At 40.0% G+C, this 14,539-nt stretch overlaps 2 protein-coding genes across 9 annotated transcripts in view; one reads left to right on the top strand and one right to left on the bottom strand.

Annotated features, from left to right (window-relative positions):
* LOC141394417 (uncharacterized) overlaps window positions 1–14,539 on the bottom strand; it is a 59,721-nt gene that overhangs the window by 12,130 nt on the left and 33,052 nt on the right. The window contains exons 2-3 of one of the 8 annotated variants that reach the window (XM_073968702.1): window positions 14,140–14,219; window positions 12,474–14,046 (exon numbers count right to left, since the gene is read on the bottom strand). The exons of 2 other annotated variants lie outside the window; for them this stretch is intronic. The gene's annotated coding sequence lies outside the window, so the exon portion shown is untranslated. Of the gene's footprint in view, window positions 1–12,473 lie in introns of all 8 variants that reach the window. 5 more of the 8 variants (XM_073968701.1, XR_012410407.1, XM_073968700.1 and 2 more) reach the window with 5 other exon arrangements.
* The window catches only part of LOC141394415 (uncharacterized), a 29,439-nt gene that overhangs the window by 816 nt on the left and 14,084 nt on the right, over window positions 1–14,539 (top strand). The gene's annotated exons all lie outside the window — the stretch shown is intronic.

Here is a 14,539-nt window from a genome sequence, read left to right as displayed (position 1 = left end):
ACCAAACACACAAAAGTGTTTGGTCAGAGGAAAAAGCCGCGAAATTGAAAACATCTATGGCTCATTGTCCAAGTATATACATAAACTCTTAACTCAACAGACATCTATGCCAGCATTGCCCGGGAAAGAGATAATTTCAATTACATTTCCCAAACATAATTAACATTGCTCCAACAGACAACACCGGCTAAGCGACTCAGATCAATCTCCTTATTCAATGGTTTATCTGTGCCAACACACAACACTGCACCACGAATTAACATCATTAACACTTAATTTAACAGTCATCGAGTGTTAGAGAGATTGAACTAACATTTGGCGCATTTACATTTCGTACATCTGTGTGTATAACACACAGTCTCCCATCAACGATAGGCACGCTCTTAGTTACAAATAGCTTTCAACACAGCTCTTAAACATCACTCTCTCTGCATTGCCATACACCTGTTCGTTTTTGCGTAATATATACAACGCACGGTAGGCGCAGTCAACCGCTCTTCATTACATTTGTTTGTCAGTGTGTGTATGTATTACGCACTGTTCTGCAGTTCTGTCTTCTTCATGTGAACACGTCATAATCAACCACTGTTAGGCAGCTCTGCATTGATCTCTTTATGGTGGCTGACTGCATAGATGCAACAACAATAAAACCAACGAAACACTCAGCTGTTAGGCAACGTTTGTACCGCCAACCCCATCAAAAGAGTTGTTCTAACATCATACCACCAGTTAAAAATTACTGCAATAGAGTGAATACGCTAAATCTTTACTTAAATTCTGTGACGGCGATTGCAAGTCGCCGTACATTCGTACTTTGCAATTAAAATGTCAATATAAGGAGAAAAAACTCGAAATCGCATTCGGAATAAAGAAACCTGAGGAATTTCGTTAGTTTTTCAATTTATAATTTATTTAATTGGAGAAAAGATTATCGTATTTTGCATTGCTTTTTCCCCTCGCCCAAAACAAAAAAAAAAAACGTGCCATTTCCTAAAAACAAGATCGAAGAAGAATGAGAAATAAAACTGAAAGGCAAAAGAAAAATATTACAAAAAAGAGGCTTCATCACTCCAAAATAAACAAAAGAATTTATTATTGGTGATTAATAAGATTTTAGCTCAACAAGCCCATAAACCAACAATTGTTCAACGAGTTTATGGTATAATTGATTCCGAATATAATTAAACGGAGGAAACACGTAGAGTTTGCCAGTATGCAAAATTGAACTGAATTGGAACTGCACAAGAATTTGCAACGGCACTGTTACAAACAGACACGCACAATTTGCGAACAAGGGGAAAAGTGAAAGAACTGGTTTGGAATTTGTTGGTACAGAAACAAAATTAAAACAACAACACAATCATCACCGCAAGAGGACTGTCCAACAAATTCAACCCACGGAAAACAAACAAACTGCTGGGACAGTGCATCAAGCACAAATGCTATGAAATTGTTTAGGTGTGAAACAGATGTTAGTCAAAATAAACCACAGGAAAGCCGTATCATTAAAAATGGATTAAGTATTCATCAAATATCTTCAACAAAACATATCTTAAACCATAATTTGCTTATTTTTTCTTTAATACGAACATAACTTCGCCTACGTTGTGTGGTGTGCGACACTTAGATGACTAACTATGAAAGTAAGAAGAAGAAGAATTCAGTTTTTGGTATTCACCAAAACAGCTGTTTTGTATAACAGAGTCATATGTCAGTAAGGGGAAATAAAGTAGAGAGGAGAAAAATGACAAAATGAGGGAAAAAGAGGTATGATGACAATTAGAGGAAGGAAAATCTGTCCTTTTTATCTCACCTGGAACGAAGATTGGATGTGTGGCTCATGTTACCGAACCAAAGAAAAGACCAATGTTAATGTTCAGTGGGCATTTTATTGAATAAAAAAAAGCTCTATGCTACAAATTGAAAATAAAACATAAAAACTAAAGACAATTAGAAAATAAACCCTGAAAGAAAATTTTAAATAAAAAAGAACAATTTTTAAAATAAAAGATTTTATGAACTAAATTTTAAATAAACTAAGATCGAATAAACATGTAACACTGATGTACATACAGATGTCTAATTATTAAACATATAAAAATAAAAATACGTAAACTGAAAGTTTTGAAAACCAACACTCTTTGAGCCACACTCATCGCGGATCCAATCCAACGAGGGAGGCGCTGATTTACGGCATGGCCAGACAGGCATGTCGCTGGTATAATTTCCCAATAGACACTTATTACGTTGAAACTCCGGACAGACAGACGGACGACAGGCAAAATAGTTAGATTCCGTGGTGTTCATGAAAAGAAAATAAATACAAAATTAGAAGGAGAAACAAACGAGATTAGTTGTCAGTTTTACTTACCTTACGTTGGGTACCGTACCCCTACTCCGAACTGAGCTCATTTCAGGGTTAGGTTACATCATTTCACTCTGCCCGCCTTGTTAATGTGAAGGCGATTCTGCGACGGTTGTTTATCCTTTCCTGAAAGAAAAAGAAAAGAAAATATAACTATTAGTTTTTTACAATCCGGAATGTAATTATGACGCTAATACTATAAACACTAGACATACTTACATATTGGGAAAAGCTTACAGATAAAAGCCAGCAGCCAGTTACCTTGAGCCTTTCATCATCCTTTTGTCCAGTCGGTGTTGCTGTAACGAGAAAGAAGAAAATTGCTGTTATCTAAATCTACTCAATGTTTTGAATTTCTGCTAAACATCAAATTTTCCAGTTTAGATTAATACATGCCATTCCTATGATATTTATTATTATGTTTTTTTCTTCTTCCTTCCTCATAGTAGCATGAATTTGATTGTTTGTTAAAATGGCTCAAATAAAACCACATTTTATAATGTTTGAATGAAATTTTGAAGAGTTTTTAAAATGGCATACTAAGTTTTTACAAAGGTAAGAAAACGTAGTTAATAGCAGGTGGGAGAAGTAAGGGGTATCCCACTGATTATTGGAGAGCAGGGATACCTTGGTGGGGAGGGAATTTCTCCGGCACAAATAACACCTAATTAGTGCCAGATTAACCATTCAACTTCTGTCGACAGAAAGTATACTAGTGTGCAGATATTGGTGCTTCGTTTATGTCATCCAGCTGGCAATAGGAATTTAGTTTTTTGTCCACCCTAACGAGGTCTACTGTCACTGGCAAGAACTGCGGCCCCACAGACTGAGCTACCGCCGTGCAGATATGTCAGCCAGCCAGCACCGTCAGTGACGTAGTTCCCACTCCAAACGTTGGGGGTCCCTAGGTCAGGACAAAAATGGCGCCCGCAACATGGGGCCTGAGTTTCAGGTATCCAGATTCAAGTTTTTAAACCATCCCCAGCGCTGTTCTACGTCTTGAGGTTCGGATACTTTAGACCCGGGAATAGATTTATTGGAAGCCACACCCGAGGGCGAAGTATTCGGACTTATGGGGGTAGGATGGGGTTGGGATGGACCTTTTTCCGCTTGGAAGATTCGTAAGTCACATCTAGCTTAACTTCTTAAGTATAGGGATGTTAGCGACGATTCGGGAAAGAGGGAAATAGGAGAATTAGTTTCAGTAAATAGAGGAAATAGACCAAATTAGTTTGCGTACCTGTCCGTCCGATAAAAGCAATTGTGATTGCCCATTTCCAGGCTTGGGAGTCGGGATAGTAGTCTCTTGGCGAGAAGTTATCCAGTGTCCCCGAGTGTACGTCCGTGTGGTAGTGAACTAATACCAGTTTCATTCAGTTTAGAGGCAACGAATCATCTGAAAAGAAGATATATTTACGAATTGGAGTATTAGTAAATGTTTTAAAATATTAAATGAAAGATGTTGATTGGTTACTTACCCACCTGCTAATAGTCTACGTTTTCGAATCCTTGTAGTTCAATTGTTGTTTGGCATCCAGTGATAATTTAGCTAGAGAAAGAGGCATAGAGAGGAGTACATTAATAATTTAAGTTTTAATACGTTGTTTTTTTTTTCTTCACTTTAGAAGTACGTTCGTGTAAGCAAAACTACGTCTGAAAATAGAAGGGAGAAATATTATAGTAGAAGTGTATAGTGAGGGCATATTTGTCTAGTTTTGGGTGATGAAAACAAGGTCTAAGTCTTACGAGGACTCAAACTGCTCCGAAATGCCCACTACTGTGGCTACTACAGCGACAGCCATTGTTACCGACACCACGTCGGTGTCGGCGACTGCACTAACAACGACAACAACGGCAGCTTGTACAGCACCTGTGAGAGAAAATGGCGGTGGTACGATGTCTACTGGATCGAGCCCAGCGCAATCGTTGGAGGAATCGATTTCGTTAAGCGGAGATACTACGCCCGATACGCCACGGTTTAGTAGCGTCACAGCCCAGAATATCCGCCAGGAGGCGAGAGACAGGGGGATCCAATGGCAACAAGACCAGCCTCATGCCACAGCGGCGGACCCACAGTTAAGGGGGATCATTAATTCGGCAATTGAGGCGGAAGTGGCACGGCTAGTTAACGAGAGGTTGTGTCTATGGGTACCACGGCTAGTACAAAACAGCCTAATACAAATGGGAGGTGTTCCCTATAGTCGACAGCAGAGCTCACATGAAGTCCCGCCACTGAACACGCAGCAGAATCAGCCACAAATCCTTCAGGATAATCGGCCATCAGTCCCGGTTTCAAATCCGCAGCCGAATCAGCCACAAATTCCTAAGGAAAATCAACCACCAGTTCCACAGCCAAATCCCCCGGATTATCGACCACCTGTTCCGGCACCAAATCCGCTGCAGGATCCGCAGCAAAGATGGCCACCAATCCCTGCACCATCTCCGCTGCAGGATCCGCCGCAAAGATGGCCGCCAAACCCGCAGCAAAGATGGCCACCAATCCCTGCTCCATACCCGCTGCAAGATCAGCAGCAAAGATGGCCACCTGAGAAATATCCACAACAACCTCATGGCAGTGGAGAGCACTGGGAGGAGCCACAATTCCCAGGCAATGCATCGGGGTCGGCGGGTAGAAATCAATACCCTGCCTTCGGTCCAAGACGAAATGAAATCGAGAAATGGAGACTGAGATTTGACGGCACGTCCAAGTCTATCACTGCCGAGGATTTCATTTTTCGCTTAGAGCACTTAAAGATGGATTATGGTTGCAGTGATGAAGAGGTTGCAGTGAAATTTCCGCAGTTGTTAGAGGGCCCAGCAGAAGATTGGTTCTGGATGCAGAGGCGTTTAGGTAGGCTAAGCAGTCTTAGTGACATCAAGCAGGCGTTTTTGTCGCAATTTCGAAAATTTGAGAGCGATTTTGATGTCCAGCGACGTATGATGGACCGCCGCCAAGGGTCCCAAGAACCGTTTGAGGACTTTTACAATGCCATGCTCCGATTACATCATCAGCAGCGTGTGCCCATGGACGAAGGCATGCTGGTAGATATGATGAAAAATAATTTGAAGCCGTCCATGGCCTCGCTGGTCTTTCCCATGAAGATTTACGGGCTCCAGCATTTCCGGGAGGAGTGTCGGAAAGCCGAGCAATTATTAGCGAATCAGAGGCAAGCCTCGCAGATACACCGGCAAGCATATAATCCCAGAGTTAACGCGTTAGAATATGAAGTTCCGGAGGAGCTTGAGGTGGATGCAATATCCAGACAGGCCAACTACGTATGTTGGAACTGTAAAGAGAAAGGACATGGCTTCATTGAGTGCCCATCGACCAAAAGAAATCTTTTCTGCTATGGTTGCGGCTTGGAAAACGTGACTAAGCCCAATTGCCCGAAGTGTCAGGGAAACCGGCAGTCCGGCACGATGAAGGGGATAACTCGTCCGGCTCAATCGCATCCCCAGAAGTGAAGCATGAAGAGCAGGAGGGTGTTCAAGTCAGGGTTTTGGAGAATAGAGGTAGTAGAGTGGTAGCAACAGAGAATCGTTTAGGTAGAATTAAGGAAATAAGACCCTGGCATATACGTCTACGCGAGTATGAGACGGCTAGGAGGAGAATTTTTAATGGAGTACTAGAAAGTGAAGTAGATATTAGGAGCCATGAAGGCGAAGGGGATGAATTAGATATTAAGTGCCATGAAGGCGAAGGAAATGAATTAGATATTAAGTGCCATGAAGGCGAAGGAAATGAATTAGATATTAAGGGCCGCGAAGGCGAAGGAAGTGAATTATTTAGTAAGCGCGATGAAGTCTGCGAACAACATTTAGTTAGTAAGGAGATTGGATTTGATGAAGCATCAGAAGCAAACAAAATAGGAGTAAATGTTAGGTTTAAGAAATGTGTATTGGATTTTAGTAATAAGAATTGGCGGAAAAGGATAGAGAAGGCCAGAAGAAGATTCAAGGCAAGGAAGAGCCTTAGGCGTCAGAAAGATGAGGCTATGTTGTATGAAGGTGAAGACACCCGATTGTATGCCAGGATTAAGATTGGGAGCACAGAAGTCGAAGGCCTTTTAGATAGTGGTGCTACAGTTACCTGCCTGGGTAAAGGTGCAGTGGAGTTGGCCGATAGAGAAGGTATACCAATCTTTCCGTATAGGTCGCTGATTAGAACCGCCGATGGCACACCCCATCAAGTAGTTGGTAGGATCAGAGCCAATATTAGATTGAATAAAATAGAGAGAGAAGTTGAATTTTTTTTAGTCCCTACTTTAGGCAGAGTTCTTTACCTCGGTATTGATTTTATGCGCGCATTTAAGTTATTAGCCGCCGTAGAATGCCTCTCGATAGAGGACGAAGCCGAAGCGGAGCCAGTCGATCCAATCGCCCACAACCTCTCCGAGGAAAACAGAAAGAAACTGCAAGAGGTCATACAGCTCTTTCCGTCGTTCGCTGTGCTAGGATTGGGTAAAACGGAACTGGAGACGCACATTATCGATACCGCAAATGCAGAGCCTGTCAAACAGAGGCACTATCCCGTCTCTCCTGCAGTCCAGGCTCTCATGTTTGCGGAGTTGGATAGGATGCTGGACATGAAGGTCATTGAGCCAAGCCAGAGTCCCTGGAATAGTCCTGTAACCTTGGTGCGGAAAGGTACTAAGAACAGGCTATGTCTGGACGCCAGGAGGCTCAATGCCCTGACTGTCAAGGATGCCTATCCTCTCCCAAACATCGAGGGTCTGCTCAGCAGGCTAGGAGACACGCACTACATCTCGAGTGTGGATCTAAAGGATGCCTTCTGGCAGGTCCCGCTCGAGATGAAGAGCAGAGAGAAGACGGCTTTCACGGTCCCGGGGAGACCCTTATACCATTATACCGTCATGCCTTTTGGGCTGTGTAATGCGGCCCAAAGGTTATGTCGGTTGATGGATAAGGTCATCCCTGGACATATGCGGGAGAGAGTATTCGTGTATCTCGATGATTTACTCATTGTAGCCCCCGACTTCGAGACGCATATCGACCTTCTTACACAAGTTGCACATCATCTGAAGAGAGCTAATTTGACCATCAATGTGGGCAAGTCAAAATTTTGCTTCCGTGAGCTACGCTATCTGGGATATATCGTGGGTGGAGGCCAGTTGAAGGTGGATCCTCAAAAAATTGCAGCAATTGTTGAATGTACGTACCCGAAAAATGTGCGGCAAGTCCGAAGATTCACAGGGATGACCGGCTGGTACCGCCGCTTTATAGCCGATTATGCCACCTTAGCAGCACCAATTTTCGCCACGCTGAAGAAAGGTCGAACATTTGAATTCGGAAAAGAGGCGCAGGAGGCGTTCGATAAACTTAAAGTTGCCCTGACACAAAGCCCGGTATTACAGCACCCGGACTTTAGCAAGCACTTCTTTGTGCAGTGTGATGCCTCGGATCTAGGCATTGGCGGGGTCCTATTTCAGAAAGATGAAGATGGGGGCGAGCATCCGGTGGCGTATATGTCGCAAAAGCTGACATCAGCTCAAAAAAATTACTCGGTAACCGAGCGAGAGTGTCTGGCGGTCGTAATGGCCATCAAAAAGTTTCGTCCATATATCGAGTTGATGCCCTTTACGGTGATTACCGACCATTCATCGCTCAAATGGCTGATGACAAACAAGGAACTGAGTGGACGTCTAGCCAGGTGGAGCCTGCTCTTACAAAGCCACTCATTTGATATAGAGCATCGCCGAGGTATTCAAAATGTGGTGCCAGATACACTGTCCCGTTACAACTTGGAGGAGCTGGTGGACCATATGGAAAGCGTAGTTGACCTAATGTCCGAAGATTTTAAAAGTGAAGACTATATGGCAAAAATTCAGACTATCCAGCAGAATCAAGAATCGTTACCGGATCTGCTAGTCAGAGAAGGATACATTTACAAGAAAACGGTCCCAGCTACTGTGGACATTCAGCATGAAGATTTTACTTGGAAGCTCTGGGTACCAGCCGGTTTGACTTCGGAAGCTATCAGAAAAGCCCACCATTCAATAACAGCAGCGCATGGGGGATACCATAAAACTCTGAAAAGACTGAAACAGCTTTACTACTGGCCCAATATGAATGCACAGACGAGAGATTTTGTAAGCAACTGTGAAACCTGCAAAGAAGCCAAAGCAAATTACCGGAACATGCAACAACCCATGGAGTCCACTGTAATGTTCGAACGCCCGTTTCAAAAAGTGTACGTAGACTTCTTAGGACCCTATGTTAGATCAAAGGCCAATAACTCATACATATTCATAGTACTCGATCACTTCACGAAATATGTGTTGTTGAAGCCAATGTCCAAAGCAACGTCCCGTAACGTGATTAAGTTTCTAATGGATGAAGTGTTTCATAAGTTCGGGGTGCCTGAGGTGCTGATGTCAGACAATGGACAACAATTTGTTGGTAAGGATTTCACAAGCTTCTTACAGTCCTATGGGGTAAGGCATTTCAAGACGGGATTGTATTCACCACAAGCCAACCAGTCTGAGAGGGTGAATCAATCCATTCTAGCAGCGATAAGATCATATCTCAAAGAGGACCAACGCGATTGGGACGAGAATCTTTCTGCCATAGAATGCGCTCTTCGATCATCGGTTCACTCATCAATTGGCATGACACCCTACTTTGCTTTATTCGGCAATAATATGATAACACATGGCAGTGTATACAGGTTAGCGAAACAACTAGAGATAATGAGTGATCCCGAGTTCAGTGCTGTTCCTAAGGCTTCGAAGCTAGAACTTATACGCAATGAAGTGAAGAAGAACCTACAAAGAAGCTTTATGGATCGGTCGCGGAAATATAACGTGCGAACGCGTAAAATTAGGTTTATCCCGGGACAGGAAGTATACCACCGCAATCACCAGTTAAGTGATTTCGGTAAGAATATAAACGCGAAACTGTGTAAGAAGTTTATAAAATGCAGGATTTTACGGTCAGTTGGAAGTTGTCTTTATGAGATTGAGGACCTGAAAGGGAAATCTCTAGGGGTGTATCATGTTCGAGATCTTAAGCAATAACCAGAAGAAGCAATACGACGTTTAACAATAACATAATATACAACTAAATCATTGATAACTTTCGATAAGTAAATTTTTTTTTTCCAGATCCCAAGATTTCGATGCATTTGATCCTCCTCATCAATTCATAGCCTTCGTGCAATCGTTATTGCCGATCTTTAGGGCAGGTTGTGTGCTTGTGTGTGGGACAGTTTCACTGTTGCAGGATAGAAAAGGAGAAACTTGTTTGCATTGCTTCATCTGCACCTACGAAATATTGCAGTTAACGAGAAGTCCACAGGAACCCATAGGTAACAATATAAGGCTTTTAAGCATTGGTCGTTGTATTTTAGTAGGGTGGCGCTATTATTTCTGTCGTGAGCAAGATCAGAGGAGAGATCTGTGTATAATTCAAACAGTAAAAGTATCCTAAATCATCGAATTCAAATCCAGAGCAATAGGCTATTTCGACAATCTTCGGAAATTTTGAGTTCCAGGAAAAAACTACTTATTTCTTCACCGAAAAGGAGCCATTCCACTGAACACATCGGCAGACGTCCGAATTGGGAGGTCAGAGTACGAATATAAGCTTCCCTGGCTTGCAGACCGGCACTGTATTTACGACTCCTGAGCAGTCAGCTTGTGACTGTCGTTGACCCTTATGTACCCGTCCCGTATTTATATCGTACACACATAACGTTTGTATATATACATATAGTATATATACTACATAATGCGTGTAATAGCAGTACCCATTTGAAACTAGTGACACAAGGCTAGGACTGCGGTACAGAGTCGCGGAGCTGTCAGTGGTCGATTTATGGAGTGAAAGTCTGAAGGTAGGGAAGACAACATCAAGTACACCTAAATGTATTTGAAGGAACAACGTATCCAACCTTCGGACGGGTCGCGGTTCTAGTGATTGGTACCCTGGGATGAAGAAAGTAAGCAGTAGTGTTAGGAACTCACAGTGCTTCCTATGATCATTTACGGAATGAATCTCGCCAGTAGATTAAACATGTAAACACACTTCAATTCGTTGCTAAAGTTACATAGTTTTAGATAAAAATTTAAATAAGGATAAAATTTCGCCATTAAACTTTCACCGGTCTTTATGTGAGTCCCACAGATTACACCGCAAGTAAGAAATTTCAACAGGCTTATTCGAGGATACGGAAAATGATAGCCTTCCATAGGAAATAGGCAGAATAATACGGCATGCATTTCAATTTTGTTTCGTTTTAATCTTAGAATGATCTTGAATCGAGTGCTTTGATTGTGGGGCAACATAGATAAATGGGAATTCTTACCTTTTCTCATCTTCCTTGATGGGCAGACCTCCAAGGAATAGCCCTTCCCATTCAGATCTTTACACATACAGCTCGAAATCCCGATATGTTTTGCACAATAACCATTTTCATTTCAATTTTCCATCCATGATCAAATAATATTAAAACGCTCCTTTAGATATATCAAGAATTTTATAAAGAACACAAGGTAGCGAAAAAAGGAAAGAAACATGTAATTACCACAATCACTATTTCAGTTGGAGCAATCGGTAATCATTTCGATGCTAATATATCATTTAACAGACTTTCTCTATTGGCTATCGAACTTAAAAAGGTACACAATTTTAAATTATTATTCAAAACACAGATTTCAAGCAATTTCTATAAGATTATTTGGAGTAGAAAACTAAACTCGTATACACCAGCCCTCATTCATAAATTGGTATTGATCAGGCAGTTAATTTTGATTTTATTTTTTTTTCAGTAATCACAATCACGACTCTCATTACATTGACAAAATAAAACCACTTTATACACCATTTTATCTGGAAACCGATTATCTGATTTGAGATCATTGTAGTTAGGAATCCCGGATTTTATTCTGTTGAGCCAATCATTACGATTTGATCAGGTATTGATGTTATTTTCATTAGCAAAATTAATATTGGCGTATAAAAAACACGGGAATCGAACGAAACATCATGTTAACCATTTATTTAAACACTACGGAAATGGGATATAATGGTTGAATTATATGAATATCTTCCACAAATCTTATGATAATCGATTTTGATTTTTGTATTTTCCATATTTCTTTTCAAAACATTACACATTGACACATTCACAAGAAAATTAGGATCAGCCCTTGATTAGACCTTGTTAATTATAGCACACCCCCATTATTAAAAGTCTTCTTTGGTTAAAGTATGGATTTTACGAAAAGATTTATAGCGTTCCGGTTAACTTAAGCTTGAAATGGTCATTATATTTCAAAGAGCGCCTTCTTGCTATTAACTTTTAACTTCAAAGTTTTATTTTGAATTTATTTTGTGTTATCAAATCCATCCAATAGTAAAAGAAGACATTTAATAGTGGCCTTAGGGTCATATTATCTCCTTGGCCCATAAAGGTTTTCATTATAATCAGCACACATTTTTTTTCCGAATTTCCAATTTTTTTCACCGAATATCACTATTCTTCCTATATTGTTTACATTTTCGAGCTTTGTTGACATTAATTATTTCTTTTGCTTCTTCACTATTTTGACACCAGATCTTTTCACCATTTGTTTTGATTTTGATTTTCTCTTTTGATTCATATTCACTTCTTCATTCATTTCTCTATTTCTATTCTCTTTTCCGTTTGCTATTCTTACAATCGCCGTTACTTCGAAGTTACATGGACTATTTTCGAATTTCCGCCAAAATCACGTTTTTGGTGAATGAGTGCACTTTTCGAGTGAAGCGTCTTCTCATTCAACCACTAATTTGCACACTAACACATACACACACATGCATGTATTGATAAACTTTTATAGGTTAGGTTAATTTTTCCAATAATTTTCATTTATTTCTTTCTAGGGGAATTCTTTCTTTAATTTTCATTGGCTAGGAAATCGCCAGATTATACTTTTTTGCATGTAAGAATTTACAATGAATTCACATACAACCCGCCAACCCGCACTGTATGTTTTAATGAAACTTCCTTTCATTTCTTTTCACGCACTTTATCAACTTTTTACGCACACGATACACGATTCGATTTACTAGTTAGCATTTCTTTTTTTTTTAACACTCCACTTACCATAATTACCAGCCGACCGCCTGTACGATTCCACCGCCATTCATACATCATTTGTTTTGTTTTATACATAGAGATTTTTTTTGCCGGCCTTTTCATAGTAGCCGCACACACACACTAGTAGCTTTTTCATTAATGCAATTTTCCTTACCGATCGATTCAAATGTTTTCCGCGAACCCGAAACACGTAATTATACCGTTTAATTTATTCAACTATTATTCGTATTTTACACAATTCACCTTCAAATTAAAGTTATTTACACAACTCACCCACGATAATATGTCCGTCCATACGAGAAAAAACGCGAACTGATTGCTTCTTCTAGTCTTGATGACACTAGTGGCCACTATTGATTGATAGCACGAGCCAATTTGGGAATTAGAGTAGTTCGCACCATCTGATTTTTATAAATCGCACTAATGATTTCAATCACGCTAGGTTTACACAGAGCATAATCACGTTAAACCAGGTTTACATCAATGTAAATAAATGTTTATAGTTTTCCTGAATTTTTTTTGTTGGAAAATGGAAAAATGAGTTGGAGGGTTGCCAGACTATGTCAGTGTAGGAGTGCCATATTAAACTCTATCTTATTCAGGCCCAAAAACAAAACAAAATATGATCAGTTTATTTATTGTCGCTTTTTTCCCTCCTATCCTTTGATAAAGGATATCAGCAGGATAGTGGGGTTTGTGGTGTGCGACACTTAGATGACTAACTATGAAAGTAAGAAGAAGAAGAATTCAGTTTTTGGTATTCACCAAAACAGCTGTTTTGTATAACAGAGTCATATGTCAGTAAGGGGAAATAAAGTAGAGAGGAGAAAAATGACAAAATGAGGGAAAAAGAGGTATGATGACAATTAGAGGAAGGAAAATCTGTCCTTTTTATCTCACCTGGAACGAAGATTGGATGTGTGGCTCATGTTACCGAACCAAAGAAAAGACCAATGTTAATGTTCAGTGGGCATTTTATTGAATAAAAAAAAGCTCTATGCTACAAATTGAAAATAAAACATAAAAACTAAAGACAATTAGAAAATAAACCCTGAAAGAAAATTTTAAATAAAAAAGAACAATTTTTAAAATAAAAGATTTTATGAACTAAATTTTAAATAAACTAAGATCGAATAAACATGTAACACTGATGTACATACAGATGTCTAATTATTAAACATATAAAAATAAAAATACGTAAACTGAAAGTTTTTGAAAACCAACACTCTTTGAGCCACACTCATCGCGGATCCAATCCAACGAGGGAGGCGCTGATTTACGGCATGGCCAGACAGGCATGTCGCTGGTATAATTTCCCAATAGACACTTATTACGTTGAAACTCCGGACAGACAGACGGACGACAGGCAAAATAGTTAGATTCCGTGGTGTTCATGAAAAGAAAATAAATACAAAATTAGAAGGAGAAACAAACGAGATTAGTTGTCAGTTTTACTTACCTTACGTTGGGTACCGTACCCCTACTCCGAACTGAGCTCATTTCAGGGTTAGGTTACATCATTTCACTCTGCCCGCCTTGTTAATGTGAAGGCGATTCTGCGACGGTTGTTTATCCTTTCCTGAAAGAAAAAGAAAAGAAAATATAACTATTAGTTTTTTACAATCCGGAATGTAATTATGACGCTAATACTATAAACACTAGACATACTTACATATTGGGAAAAGCTTACAGATAAAAGCCAGCAGCCAGTTACCTTGAGCCTTTCATCATCCTTTTGTCCAGTCGGTGTTGCTGTAACGAGAAAGAAGAAAATTGCTGTTATCTAAATCTACTCAATGTTTTGAATTTCTGCTAAACATCAAATTTTCCAGTTTAGATTAATACATGCCATTCCTATGATATTTATTATTATGTTTTTTTCTTCTTCCTTCCTCATAGTAGCATGAATTTGATTGTTTGTTAAAATGGCTCAAATAAAACCACATTTTATAATGTTTGAATGAAATTTTGAAGAGTTTTTAAAATGGCATACTAAGTTTTTACAAAGGTAAGAAAACGTAGTTAATAGCAGGTGGGAGAAGTAAGGGGTATCCCACTGATTATTGGAGAGC

The sequence above is a fragment of the Musca autumnalis genome, unplaced genomic scaffold, assembly GCF_047663935.1.
Source record: "Musca autumnalis isolate F117 unplaced genomic scaffold, ASM4766393v1 scaffold_2, whole genome shotgun sequence".
Lineage (NCBI taxonomy): Eukaryota > Metazoa > Arthropoda > Insecta > Diptera > Muscidae > Musca > Musca autumnalis.
Note: the sequence above shows the minus strand (reverse complement) of the source record. Positions and strands in the feature narration are given on the sequence as shown.